Source organism: Chinchilla lanigera, unplaced genomic scaffold (assembly GCF_000276665.1).
Source record: "Chinchilla lanigera isolate Chin_1 unplaced genomic scaffold, ChiLan1.0 scaffold00001, whole genome shotgun sequence".
Classification (NCBI taxonomy): Eukaryota; Metazoa; Chordata; class Mammalia; order Rodentia; family Chinchillidae; genus Chinchilla; species Chinchilla lanigera.
This window is the reverse complement of record NW_004955402.1, coordinates 20609034-20622976: the sequence shown is the minus strand read 5'-3', so window position 1 is coordinate 20622976 and position 13943 is coordinate 20609034. Positions and strand designations below refer to the sequence as shown.

The window sequence follows — 13943 nt, the reverse complement described above, 5'->3', positions numbered from 1 at the left end:
AAACGGAGAGAGATAATGATATTACTAATTTGAATTCCTTTTTTTATATCCACTGTAATTAACTCACTTGGAGCTTTTCTCCAGTTGAAAATGGATACTTAAAATAAAGCAAACTAGCACAATAAAAGGAAGACTATCTGAATTTGAAGAGAAGAGATCATTTAATAACTGTGCAGCCACAGTTCCATTTAACTCTATAGGGCTCTGTGTTTCCATACCCGCTAATTGACGATAATTTCTATGTCATAGAGCTATTGTATTGGCACAAAAAATAGCACAGTAACTGCTTCAAGAGTTGGCAATCACCAAACGTCTGAATCAGACTATGGAGATTAGGAAGTACATAGTATTTTAAAGAAACTATCGAAATGAATGAAGCTGTCCCCAATTCATCTGATTCACAGACATTATGGCTCCTCTATTAAAGGACCTTCTCTCTATGGGATATATAGCCTGCAGGGATATGCTTCTCTTCTCCGGTGGGATAAGACACATGGCATGGAGAAAAGAAAATGTGAGATGCTTATTGTCAACTCAAGACAATTACATTATTTTCAAGAAATGACGTTCTTTTCTCACTGCAGTATAATCTGTACAGTTTTACAGAGTCAGTCTTTCCCTTGGCTTATTCTACAGCAGACATGTTCTTCCAGAAGACTGCTTTGTATGAGAACTGATGTCTCACTGACACAGGACAGGGCACCCACAGAGACTTCCTGCTCTGTGAAACCCATGTGGGAGCTAGCACTCTTGCTCCAGTCCCCTTCCACCTTGGAAACTAGTTTTAATGCTGCAGGGATCTTGGCAGGAGCACAGAGGCAGGTCCTTCTCTGTGTACACAGGGGAGAAGTTATTTGGGGAATCAAAGTTCCAATGTATTATGCTTAGTGGCAAAGCAGAGGCATATGTCAAAGGCAGGAGGTAAGAGGAAGTTAGATGAAAGAAAATATCTTCAGAACATATTGCAAAATCTCACAACATGACTTTTTAAGGGCAATGGGGTAAATGCTATGTGAAGAAAATTTTCCAAGTAATGGTAACTTGAAGAAATCCTGACCAGCACTTTAAAGATAAATGCAGAAGTAAAATTATTGTAGTTATCAATCTTTAGCACAAAATAATAATTATTATCACTAATAGCTGTAGTTAAGAAATGGAAGCATATGCAAATACACAGTGTCAAAGACACTGAAATTGCTTCTGACAGATACAAGCGCATCTTGCCTAGAAATGAACATGTGGTTCATGAGAAGGAAATTGTGGAGGAGGAATTAATCTGATTTTGTTTTAATACAGAAGGTAATCAGAAAGTCAAATGAACAAATTGAGGGAAATAACTGTTAACTATTAATCTAGGCACTTTACATGTATTTCATTGAGTCCTTGCAGTTGGGGTTTTTCTTTATATATATATATAAAACAAAAAGGTCCTATCTTTGTATTGGATACAGAGAGTGAGATAACAGAAAGACTGAAAACATAATCCACAGTGACACAGGCAATGAAACAGCAGAGCTGTGAGCTAAGGTCAGCCCAGTCTAATTCTAGAGCTCATAATTTTTCCACTTAAAATATTTAATCTTGAAAGTCAGGATCAGGTAGAGAAAATTCCACTTCTACAGAAGTGTAATTTAGTTGCTTTATGGTGGAGGCACTAAAACAGGAAGTTAATAAGGTCAAGCAGAAACAAGGCATTCAACCTCTGACATGAAAGAAATTATGAAATATAGGTTAGAGTGATAGGCTCAGGAAATAGTATGGCTAAAAGAATTTACACACATATTTATATAGTGACAGAAGTCCTTGAATTAAAGATTAGGTGACTTTTTCCATGTGATACAGTATGACATTTTTCATTGAGATAGTTTAAATGTTCAAGACAAGAAATATTTTATAAGATACCTTGTATAAACTATGGTTCTCAGGCTTCACTCTCTGACACCATCACTAGAGTAATTCATAACACTTAGCCCCACCATACTTTCCAAGACTATTAGAATGTTTTTTTAATGTTGTAAAGTCTCTAAAAAGTGTTCTAAACAAAGGAGGTGACAGAAAGTTGGCAGACAAGAAAAACAATCCCAATTGAACGGACAGAAATGGATATAACATAAATCCAGCAAAAAGTCAAACACGTAATAATAAATTAAATTTTCTTTTTAATTTTACTTAAAAATTACTTTTTAAAACAAATTATTTTTTAATTCACAGTGGCATTTCCATCTAGAAAACTGAAAACTTACTGGCTGGTTAAAAAGGAGAACCAAAGGCAGCCTGTGGATATGAGGGAATTTATGGAAAATACATAAGCATGCTCCTGTGTATTGGACATCCAAATTCAAATGCACTACCCATCTGCTTGGGAAGGGCTTTTCTTCATACATCTTTCAAAGGTGAGCTTCTGTACAGCAGGATCAAATAATAATTTCTGAGTACATAACTAAGCCTCTGTTTCCCTCCTATTTTCTGACAGCTCCGATAGGTAGTGCACAATCCACTGTCCTTCCTAAGCGTAACAACCAGCTAGCTCACCATGTGCTCCATTTGTTTCTGACCTACAAAACCATCCGATAATTGGGAAATGTGCTGGTCTCATGGTTTAAATTTATTATTGGAATGTGTTCACTGTAATTCACATACATCTATATAGGTAGTTCCCAAAAGAAAAAAAATCTGTTCAATTTAGAGTGCAGAATTTCAGAGGGAGGGCAGGACTACACAGTTGGGATACCACTAGGTAACACTATAAACTTAGCTGTCAATGTAATCTATCTTCCTTCATCCAGCTCTCTGTTTGATCTTACAGCCCCTTCCAAATCCAGTAAAGGACCATGAGTATTCATGTACTAGGCGACATTTTCCTCCCGACCCCTCCTAGAACTTGGTCCTGAGATATTTCTATGGGTTCGACCATTTTTCCCTAATTATTGATTCTGATAAAATAAGTATGGAACTTCAAAGAAAATCAAAATTTTTTAGGAAACAAACTCTGTAGGTGATTGCTCCTTTGGACTAAAAGTTTATTTTTAGTGAAAATTTTTAAGAAATAAAACTGCAGGTTGTGTGTACACGCAGTTCATCCACAAGCTCCAAGAAGCACACCCACATGTACATATATTATCATAAGCACTGACAAATATGGACCTTTAACACGAACATATGAGCTTCTTTGTTTTTTGCTATATATATATGACATAGGGATGGCTAAATCAAAACATACTCATTCACTGAGTAATTCAATTATACAGGTTCATGCAGATTTGTACCCTGAGGAAACAAGATTTCTACCTTGTTTGTTTTTGCAACTTTCTTAATAATAGATATAATAAATAATCAAGAGTACTTTCAAAACAACTGCTTGACTATTCAGTTAAAGAAGTAAGTCTAGCCTCTGAAATACAAGCCAGAAAAAAAAATTGATGCTCAAGGAAATCCCCTATAAGTAAAATTACAACAGGAGCCAGGAAACTGAAGAATTAGGACAGATGTTTTATCCAATAAATATCATATAGTGACATGCAGCTTAGAAACAGATATTTCTTTAGCATTCTGGACAGAATGGAAGCTATTTTTTAACTGTGTACTGGCATGATCACAAAAATACTATAGGGCCAAGACTTTATAGCCTGAAACTCCACAAGATAGAATGTCCTTTTCATAGGTGGACAAACTGAAGATGTGGACACCAAAATAAGAAGACAAGTTTTTCCTGGAATTTTCATTAGTCAACAATTTTTAAAGTACTATTTTGGCCTATATTTTGTTGCTTCCCCAAAATTAGGCAAGGCAAAATCCACAGTTAAAGCTAACCTGCAGGTTTTTAAGCTTACCTCCCATGTACCACTACTCTTACACTCTCAAAGCCCTCCTTTAAAATATCCCATTTAGAAGGTCAGGAGGCAAGGGCAGGTGGAAAATTATAGGTAACCATGAGGCTGCTGCCAAGGCCAGAGAAACTGGTGACTGTTTACAGCAAAACTGTGCAGCATGGATTTTTAGTGTCTCTAAATTTTCCCCTTCTACTTTTTTACTCACCATTCAAGCTGAACACGCTACTAAACTAGAAAAAGCGGGTTCAAGCTCCTATGTGGAGTGCTAGAGAGGAGATATGGGCAGCATTATTTCCTAACCCAATTACTAACACACTGACAGATGTACAAGGAGACACCTGCAACTCTAATTTTGGCCCATGACTCAAGATATAAAGAAGGGAGAAATCAGAATGTAAACTTGATCTGCCTCTTTTTCTAATCTCACATTTTGCTGACCTCCTCTATGCCCCGCACCTCTCTAGCTAGCAGAGACTCCTCAGCACTTCCTGAAGACCTCTAGCAGTGTTGTTTGCTGCACTTGCTCTGAAGGTCTGTTCTTCAAATATTGCTTCTTCTCACTTTTCCTGGCAAACTTATTGAGGCAGATCAAGGTCAAACAGCTCCCCTAAAAGCTTTTGGGACTATCCTAGAGTAGACTTGCTTCTTCCCGACCCTTGCTTACTTGGGAGTTTAGATGAATTCATGACAGTCTCTCCAATACTGGGACTTGTGTTGGCCTTAGAAGCCACAGGCTCAGCAACTGTTATGGTTTGTGTCTGTGTGTCCCCCCAAAGCTTCATGTGGCCATGGGGCAGGCTTTTAAGAGTTTGATTGATTATGGGTGTGAGAGCTACACCCGCCTTGGGGTGGATAGTTTGCATATGTAAGGGAGAGGAAGAGGCTGTTTGGGGCCATTCCTCCCTTTTAGTGCTTGTTACTTTTGCTGTGTTCTGCCACCATGAGCTTAGCCCTCTGCCATGTGCCACTCTGCCTTGTAACCTGCCAAGTATGGACTAAAACCTCCACAAACTGTAAGCGAAATAAACCTTTCCTTCCTTAATTTTGGGCGTCAAGTATTTTGTCCCAGCAATGAGAGAAAAGTAACCAAGACAGCAACTTATGGACTCAGAATGGTTAAACTAAATATGTATATTAAACTAAAAATTTAAACTTGATTTTTCACTAAATTTACTTAAAGTTATCAACTGTTGAAATAAACTTTGAATTACTGTTGGTAACAAGAATTTATAGAAGAGGAGGTCAGCAAATGTAACTTTACTATGAAAAAGCATACATATAAATAAAGTTTTTCCAATTTGAAAACAGAAGTCTATTTGAAAAAGAAAGTTCTTTATCTTAAAATCAATGATGAGAAATGTGAAAGCCAACACATACACCTTCCTCTACAAGTCAGTGCGAAGTTGCCCGTATTGCCAACCATTATTGATACATTCCCCTCTTCTATTCTTTGTCTGTCTTATTTTAAGAGGAAAGGCACAGTTTTAAAGTTTTTCATAGAAAAATAACAATAAATAAGATTTAGAAGTCAAAATTAAAAATCATTACACTATATAAATGGCAGAAGCCATGGAGGTGCAGAGCTGCATCGTAGGTCAGGACCTAGATATTAGCCACTGCACTATTAATTACTAAACGTCCTATTAAGCCACCTCATAAGCAACAGGCTCAGGGAACCAGTGTTTGAACACCTAATAAAGGCAAGTGAGAGTATGATATTTGACCCTTTTTACTATCAGGTCCTTCTCCAAATACTCTTAATTTTTGAACAGTGTAACTAGATGCTCTCAAATCCCAACATTTTCTGTAGAAAGGATTCTGAAATACACTATGGGTTTAATGAAGTTTTAATGAATAAAAAATTAAATTTAGAGTATATAGGATACTGGGGATAATGGTCACTGGTTAGGATTCAATAACACTTTAAAAGAGGGTTGAGTCTTAAAAGTTTATTTATTAATCCTTAGTCTGATCACATAACTATTACTGAGTACATTTCCTCATATCAAATACAGTGTATGATGCAGACAGAAAAACAGTGAACAAGAATCAAGATGCCATGAAGTTTTTAAAAAATATTATTTCAAAGGAAAATAGTGCAGAATGATTAATTTTATGTGAGAAAAAGTAGGCCTCTGGAAATAGTGTTGATAACTAAAATTTGTTTTGAAGAATCAGTACACTGATAATTTAAAAATCTTTCCCAAATGGCAAATAAAAGAATTTGAAACTGTAATTAGCTTTATAGACAGTACTTAAATTTGAGATCATATATATCACAGATTCTGGATATGCACAACAACAAAATATGTGGCCAAAATACTAAAAATTGGCTTTAAAAGATCAGAGCAATCCATGTGACTCCAATAAAATCTTTACTGGACTCTCATTTCTTTCAGAGAAATGTAATTCCTAAATCACTTTGGATCCAGAGTATGGAGATCTGCCCTCTCTAAAAATATTTCTTTTCACAAACAGGAATAGTCACCTGAGATTAAACAAGTTTTCTTGCTGCATTCAATAGAAAAAAAAGCACATTCAATAGAAAAAAAGCACATTCAAAGGACTAAAAAAACTAGCAATTAAATGGACCAATAGTAACAATATAATGATGGAAATGGCAATATTTCCCTCAAAATTTTTCAAAGGCAAGGGCTCTGAATATGGTAACTATCAATCTCTTGATAATATTTAGGGCAATATTTTCTAGGAATAAAATACTCTTAATTAACTTAAATTTTTACTATATTGTACATAATCTGCATCACCAGCCTAGAGAAGCCCTTCTCTTATTTAGGAAAGGTTTTGAGAGGAAAAAGAACAAAGAAAACTAACCTGAGTGGTGAATAAGAGGATAATTATACTAGCAACAGATAGCACTAAGACAGTGCTCCTTCAAGATATCATCATGGTGGACACCTTAACGATTTTTTTAGTTGACATCAATGCCAGAAGTGACACTCACTTGTCACAGAACTGGACAGACCACAGCCTCATCACAGTGTACCCGGTGGTTCACAAATACCCAGGTTTGTACTCACACACTGAAGATGGAGCTATAAGAATATCATCCACCTATAAGCATTCAATTTATCAGCCAAGCAAATTCAGGTATATGAGTACCTCTGGATGTCCCTAAAAAAAATCTCTTCAGACACAAACTAGCAAAAAAAACCTTCAACCCCCAAATAAATATATTAATAAGAAAAGCACATCCTATCCACAGCAGCCTTTAAACACCTAACGTCCTAGTATAGAACCAACAATGATTTTCTCTCTCAGAACGATGAAGAGTAATAACACCATATGCTGCCTGTGTGAGATGAAAAAATGTTAGCAGCTATTTTTTCTGTACTTGTACAACACCTGTGACCTCCCATGCTGCATCACTTTCCTGAAACAGCTGTACAGAAATAAAGCAATTGACCTAGAAAACGAGAAATAGAAACAAGTGGACAGGAAGGATATCAGCAAAAGGCTAGCACAGGCAAGTGCTTCGCTATGGGCAGCATTACTAATTATTTCCACATATAAAGTATCAACTCCCATGTACAATAAAGAGGAGTGAGGTACAGTATGCAGGTGGATAACTGTTTAAGAAATGGTTATCTAAGTCACTTTAAAAACAAAAGAGAAAATGGGTTATTTCTTGTTCTGGCATCAATGAACAAGTACTTTTATTTTAAGAGCATTTGTTCCTATATACAAATCACAGACTATTTAAATCAAACAGAACACAGGCTGCCTAGTTAAGATGAGTAATTGGGGGAATACCTTTAATTTTGTTTTCATTTGAGGGAGGGTTTATTTTCATTATGAGATCATACTTTTCTAATCTTTATCTCTATATTATGAAATATTTATCCCATAACTCAGGGAAAAAAGGGAAAGTACACTTAAATGCATCACTTTATCTGCACTTAAAGAGAAAACTTTCTTTTCCTCCAGAACTCTGGACTGTTAAACCTGACTAAAATCTATTTGCACAACAAAAAAGTTCACAGTTCAAGGGACAAAATGTAAGAAGAGGTCCCTAATGGATGAAAGAAACAGAAAATAGTATCCATACGTGGATATCCATTTGCTAGAGTTGGAGTAAATCATTTGGAGAAGTTAAAATGAAAGGGTGGTAGCTAAATGGTGACCAGCTGTTCTCCATCATCAGAGGGGAAAGGAAGAGGAAATTAGTTTAATTAAAAGCACAAAAGGTTTCAGCATAAGAAAAAAATGTCTTTGCTATAAAGGTTATCAAAAACACAAACAGACAAACACAAGAATGTGAGATTTCCCTCCCTCTAGTCATCTGCTATTAGAATATGTCTAACTGAATTGACTGATTTGAGAACAGCCTTAGCATGAGGCAAGACCTAGGGCCGCATGGTCCTTCGAAATCCCTCATGCTTCTCATGATCTCTGAAACCTCTGGGCAGGGATCGAAGGAGGCAGACTGGGAAGAAGGAAGAGGAATTATTATATCCAGCCAGTGGTCGCTTCTGACTGTCAAGAGTACTCTCTTTCCTCTGTACTTTCTTCTGTGTATCATTAAAACAACATAATGCTCATGAACTTAAGTTTCTCAAGGCCACAAAGGTATAGCAGGTGTCTACATGAGCTAACAATTATTAACTAAAATGCAAAGATGGTGGATGAAAGACAAATCTGCTTAACCCAAGAAAATGAGGGGACCTGTTATAGACACTGAAGGAATTTTCTTCCTGTTCCTACAGTATTCTTAGCAAGGACTGCCAGACAGATACTGACCATGCTGTTTCATTCTCTGCCATGAACACTCTGGAACCTACCGTCACTATGGTGGAACCCCACTTCCCATCCACCACACAGCATCCTATACGAAATCATAGTGGAGCACTCCCAGTAAGACACAGAAAAGCTGCACCAAAATATGACCACAAAGAAAAAGACACCAAATAGGTGGGCAACCTCTAAAATTACTCAAAGAATTCCCTTCCCAGCTCTGCAGTCACCCTCATTTTCCCTTCATTTCCTCTCCTGGGAAGATGCTCTGTAAACTTGGTGTGGCTGCTACCCAAGGAGGGCTGCTTTATTAGCACACTCCTCACTCTCTCCACGAAGCTCCTCATCTGTATGTAATTGATGTCTCAACAGAGATCCTACCCACACACTTCGGGCCACCTTACAGCACTTTTCATTTTTGATAAAAGACCCTCCAAATGGTGGTCTCCGAGCCAATGAAAACAAAGGCTGCACTGAATAATGTTTCATTACATTAACACAACTCTGCCAAGAATCACATAATCAGAAATTCACTTATAAAACTAGCCATAAAGAATAATGAAAAGAGGCCCTATAAAATTCTTGAAATGTTGGAATCATTATGTACCCTAGGGTCTAAGGTCTGAAGCGTAGGATACATTTTCTCTCTCTTTTTCTCTTAAATAGGACTTTTAAAATACAAATTCCCTTGCCTGTGTTCTGCTTCCTCCCTGAAAGTCATTAGGGTTAATAGCAAGCAGAACCCTTTTTGATCTCTGCGGATGAAAACTGTACATTCTCTGGTTTCCTCGTTTTAAGAAAATAAATAGGATGGTTGATTTCAAACGTGAAATATATTATAGCCATAAGAAAGGAAACACATTTCTTTCTTGTTAATAAGAATTTCTAGGCAACGATGAAGAGGGTGAAGATTGTCCACTGATAGAATCATTTCATATAAAATATATATGCATTCTGCAAACCAGCAATGCATTGTAAGTCAACTTAGTATGTGTGAGGAAACTCATGATTATACCAATGTATTATGCTCAGAAAACAACTCAGACACAAACATACCCATAAATCTCTGACTAAAACAGACTATAAAATTCATAAGATTTTCTTTGGGTGACAAAGATCTATAATTATATAGGCATAAATGGTCATGGGTTGTCAACATAGATACATCAAGTGACTCACCTAAATCACTCTTCGATCTCTAGAGCTTTGCTTGTAAAATTTGAACAGTTTACTTTCTCAAGTCTATATTTCCAATACTTATTAAGTTGAGGGACTGTGCAGAAGTCAAAGAAACATACACATAACCATAGTCCTGTGTCTCATAAATTCTAAAATCAATAATATACCACTTTTCCCACACCATAAAAATTTTCAACAAAACTTTAAAAAGAAGTATCTTGGTAAGGCATCTCCCATGCTGGCCAACTGATTCAAAAGGGAGGACTAAAGCACTATTGGCATATCTTCACTCTACCTAAGGGAGTCAGTGTTTATGACTGGTGTCAAGTTGCTAAGATTTCTTTCTTGTTATCAAGTTACCAGTTTCTGTAAGATTGTTTTCAAATATTTCTCTACTTAACTGTTATGTGCACCACATGTCAATTAAGCTTTACTAATTTAGAATAACCCTATAGTAGCAGACTTATTTTTTGATTGTGTCAAGGGTATATTACCCATTCATGGTTATTATTTACCTTAATACAAAACTTCCAACTTTCACTCAGTGGGGGAATAGCAGAAGGGTAGGGAACAGAAAGAGAAAAACAAATGGGGTCTTCCCTTCCTCCCTCTCTCCCTATCCTTCCTCCTTTCTTCCTCATTCCCACACCCACACATGTACCCCACCTTCTCTCTCTCTTCAAATTTTCAAGATATATTTGTACAGCTGTAAAAAGTATGGAAAGCACAATCATTCTAAGTTCTGGTTCAAATATGTACATACAGTCAGCAAGGAAATCACCTAACACAGTTCAGTTTCCTGGAATTTATTATTGACATGTAAGCAATCATGGGGTATCCCATTCATTCATGTGGATAAGCCAGGGGTTCCTCTTTGTCAAATTCTCAAGTTTATGACGTAGGACTATTGCTGGAAAGACAAAATATATCAGTGGCCACTGGCTGATAACTGTTCCTCCTGGTACCAGGAACAGTATCTGAGTGACTAGAGCCCAGTCTTTGGTGTCCCACATACCCAGGCTTGAGAATTGGATGAGACATTTAACCTAAGTTTGCTTCTCTATTGGTAATTAAAATAAAATAACAGATCCTATTAAAAAATCATGTGCTTCATAGAAATACTGTGACAGTCAAAGAATATGGATGTAGAGAGTTAAAGGCTAATACACATTCAATAGATTTTCAATATCTAAGTTTGAAAATGTATCTTGAGGCTAGGTTAATAGGTTAACACAGAAGTACATGGTACTTACATGAATAGGAAATTCGCTTGTCCTGCAAGAAGCAATTGTGGTTTGCAATAAGGTATAAAAGTGGGCAAGTCAAGGAAACACTCGAGGAAATACGCTATTTACTATTCTTTCAGTGATTCCCCAAAGCAATTTCTCTAATGCAACTTCAAAGGAGAGGCCAGGAAATCTAATTTGGGTTGCATTAGCTGGATATGTGAGGGTATGAGTTATTCTGTGAAGTACCTATTCACATGTCAAATTAGGGGAGTTTACTTATCCCTGCTTTGGTTTAATTACTGGCTGAGTGCTCTTACCCTATCTCCCACCCCTGCTCAACGACTAAAACTATTCCTCTGTCTCCTTTGGAAGTCAGTATTAGTCCTAAGAAAAATCTCAAACCTCCGTATTTTCTCTAAATACTCCTTTCACTCTTTGGTCTACAAAACTTGGTTCTCTCCTTCAGACACTCATCTCCAGGACACTCGCCAGTGGTAAGCATTGTCTTTTCTTGGCTTGTAGCACTGCACCTGGAATGGGACAGGTGAGCTAGCCTTTTCTTGTTCTTCCTTAAGACTCTTCTCCCTCCCTGCTCTTTAGATGCCACCAGCACTGTGTTTCATGACATCAGACTATACTGTCAACTGCTCCTCTTCATGGTACTTATCTACCAAAATTTATGGCCTTTTCCTCCAGGGGCCTCTAAAGAGTACACATACTGCTTAACCATTCATGACTGCCTTAGACCTAGCTCCTTCTTTCATCTCTCACACACATTCCATTCTGTTCCTCTAAGCTCAGTGTCACAGATTCCACTCTCTTATCCCTTTGCTTCGAACTCATTTTCTCTAGAATACCAGCTCCAACAGGCCTTCCATCTCAGTGAAACTTCCACGATCACACCATCCTCACATGACCATGTCATCACTTATCTCCACACCCATCTTCAACTCTCTACCCCTCTGTCCTTTTCTTGCTTCAGTAGTCACATTTGGAAAACCCTCAAGCCCACTGAAATCTAACTATGTACCCGCACTGCACTTGAAAGCAGCCTTGACCAAAACTGGGGGGAAAGAGGCTGTACAACCATGCTTACTGACCCCATATTAAGTCCAAAATTCATAACCTTTAGTGTCTTTAATGCTATCAGCCTCTCTCAGACAAATATATCTTCTCCTTAAATTCCTCAAACAACCCACCATTCTCATTTCAGCTAATAAACTTATTTCCTATTTCATAGAGAAAATGCTGGAGTAAGAAGCAAGCTTCCACACGCTTCCTCCACATGTGCTCACACACTTTTCCACCTGTGGGAATAAGCTGAGGTCTCCTCCCGCCTCCCTCCCGGGCCCGTCCTCACTCCCGCTCAGGCCAGAGTCATCTGCATAGCTCCCACTCTTCTTCATCCAATCAGGTATACGACACCACGACATCCCTCCCCACTCCCACACTGTCAATTTGTCCTCTTTAGCTGGAAATTTCTTTTCAGTGAATAATTTTTCTAATAACTGATTTTTCATTGTTAAAAAACCAAAACCTTTCTCTTGACTCTATCTTTCCTTCCAGCCATTTTTATATTTCACTCCTTTTCTCTAGCTCAAAAAAACTTCAAAAATTGTCTATACCTGTGATCCCCAATTTCCCCCCACCCATGCCCTTCAATCCAACCCTTTCAGATGTGGCATTGCCATTTCACAGAAATCATCAATGTCCAGGTCACCCATATTCACAATGCAAATACAGTAGTAATTTCTTAGCCAGCACAACCTGACACATCAAAAGCAATGATGTATTTCAGTCATTTCCTTCCCGAAACACTTTCTTCACTTGGTTTCCCAGACAGAACCCTTGTTCTCATGTCCCCTTGGCATTAGTCTCATTTGCTGTTTCCCACCACCTCTCCACCCTCTTGAATGTCAAGTGCTCCTCAGCTCAGCCTTTGAGCCTCTCTACTTTGTGATTTGCCTTCAGTTCCTCGCTGATCTCATCCAGTTTCACGCCTATGAATATCTCCTATAAACTGACCATTTTCAACTCTGTATCTCCAGTCTTCCCTTTGTATTTCTTTTTTCTAACATACTTTTAAAAAAATTTTATAGAAAAATCATACAAACTTTCATAACAAAATAATAAGAGAAAAACAATTGCTAATACACTGTGTATCATTATCTTCACAGTAGTTTAAGACAGACAAAAAAGATTCCCTCTCATAAACAAGAAACAAAGAGCTGCAGAACGCTTGGTCAGGCCCCTGTCCAAGGAATAGGTGGTAAAAATTTTTACCATTCTGTAGGTTGCCTCTTCATTCTTCAGTTTCCTTTGCTGTACAGAAACTTTTCTTTGATATGATCCCATTTGTTGATTGCTGATATCATTTTGTGTGCCACTGGACTTCCATTCAAAATGTCTTTGCCTATGCCTATGCCTTTAAGAGTTGTACCTATTTTTACCTCCCAGCAGTTAAGGTGTTCCTGTTTTAATATGTAGATCTTTAATCATTTTCATTTTAGGTAAGACCCTGTATGTCTCACCATGTACGAAGCTAAAATTTTCTTTGAATTTTGGACAGATAAATGCAGTTACTAACACATCTACCTGGATGTCAAAATGGAATCTCATGTTCAATGTCCAAAATAAATTGTTACGTCTAAAGTAAAGACAATACTATTTTTCTACTTGCTCACACTCAAAACTACGTAGTCATTCCCAATTCCTTTATCTCACATATACAATCATCAGTCAGCAACTACTATGGAATCTTCCTTCAAATATATCCAGAATCCAATCACTCTTCATCATACCCACTGCTGCTTCTTTCACTCAACTAACCATCACCTTCCCCTCAGATTATGATAATAGCTCTCTGCTTGGGGTCTTGTTTGTTTCTACTTGGCAATATAGCTAAAATGTGAGATTGTTATCTTTCTAGCTCAAAACCCTGTAACAGCCT

The 13943-nt window shown here is 37.4% G+C and overlaps 1 protein-coding gene across 5 annotated transcripts in view; it reads right to left on the bottom strand.

Annotated features, from left to right (window-relative positions):
* Positions 1-13943, bottom strand: part of Asxl3 (additional sex combs like transcriptional regulator 3) — a 133272-nt gene that overhangs the window by 81504 nt on the left and 37825 nt on the right. The window lies entirely within an intron of this gene.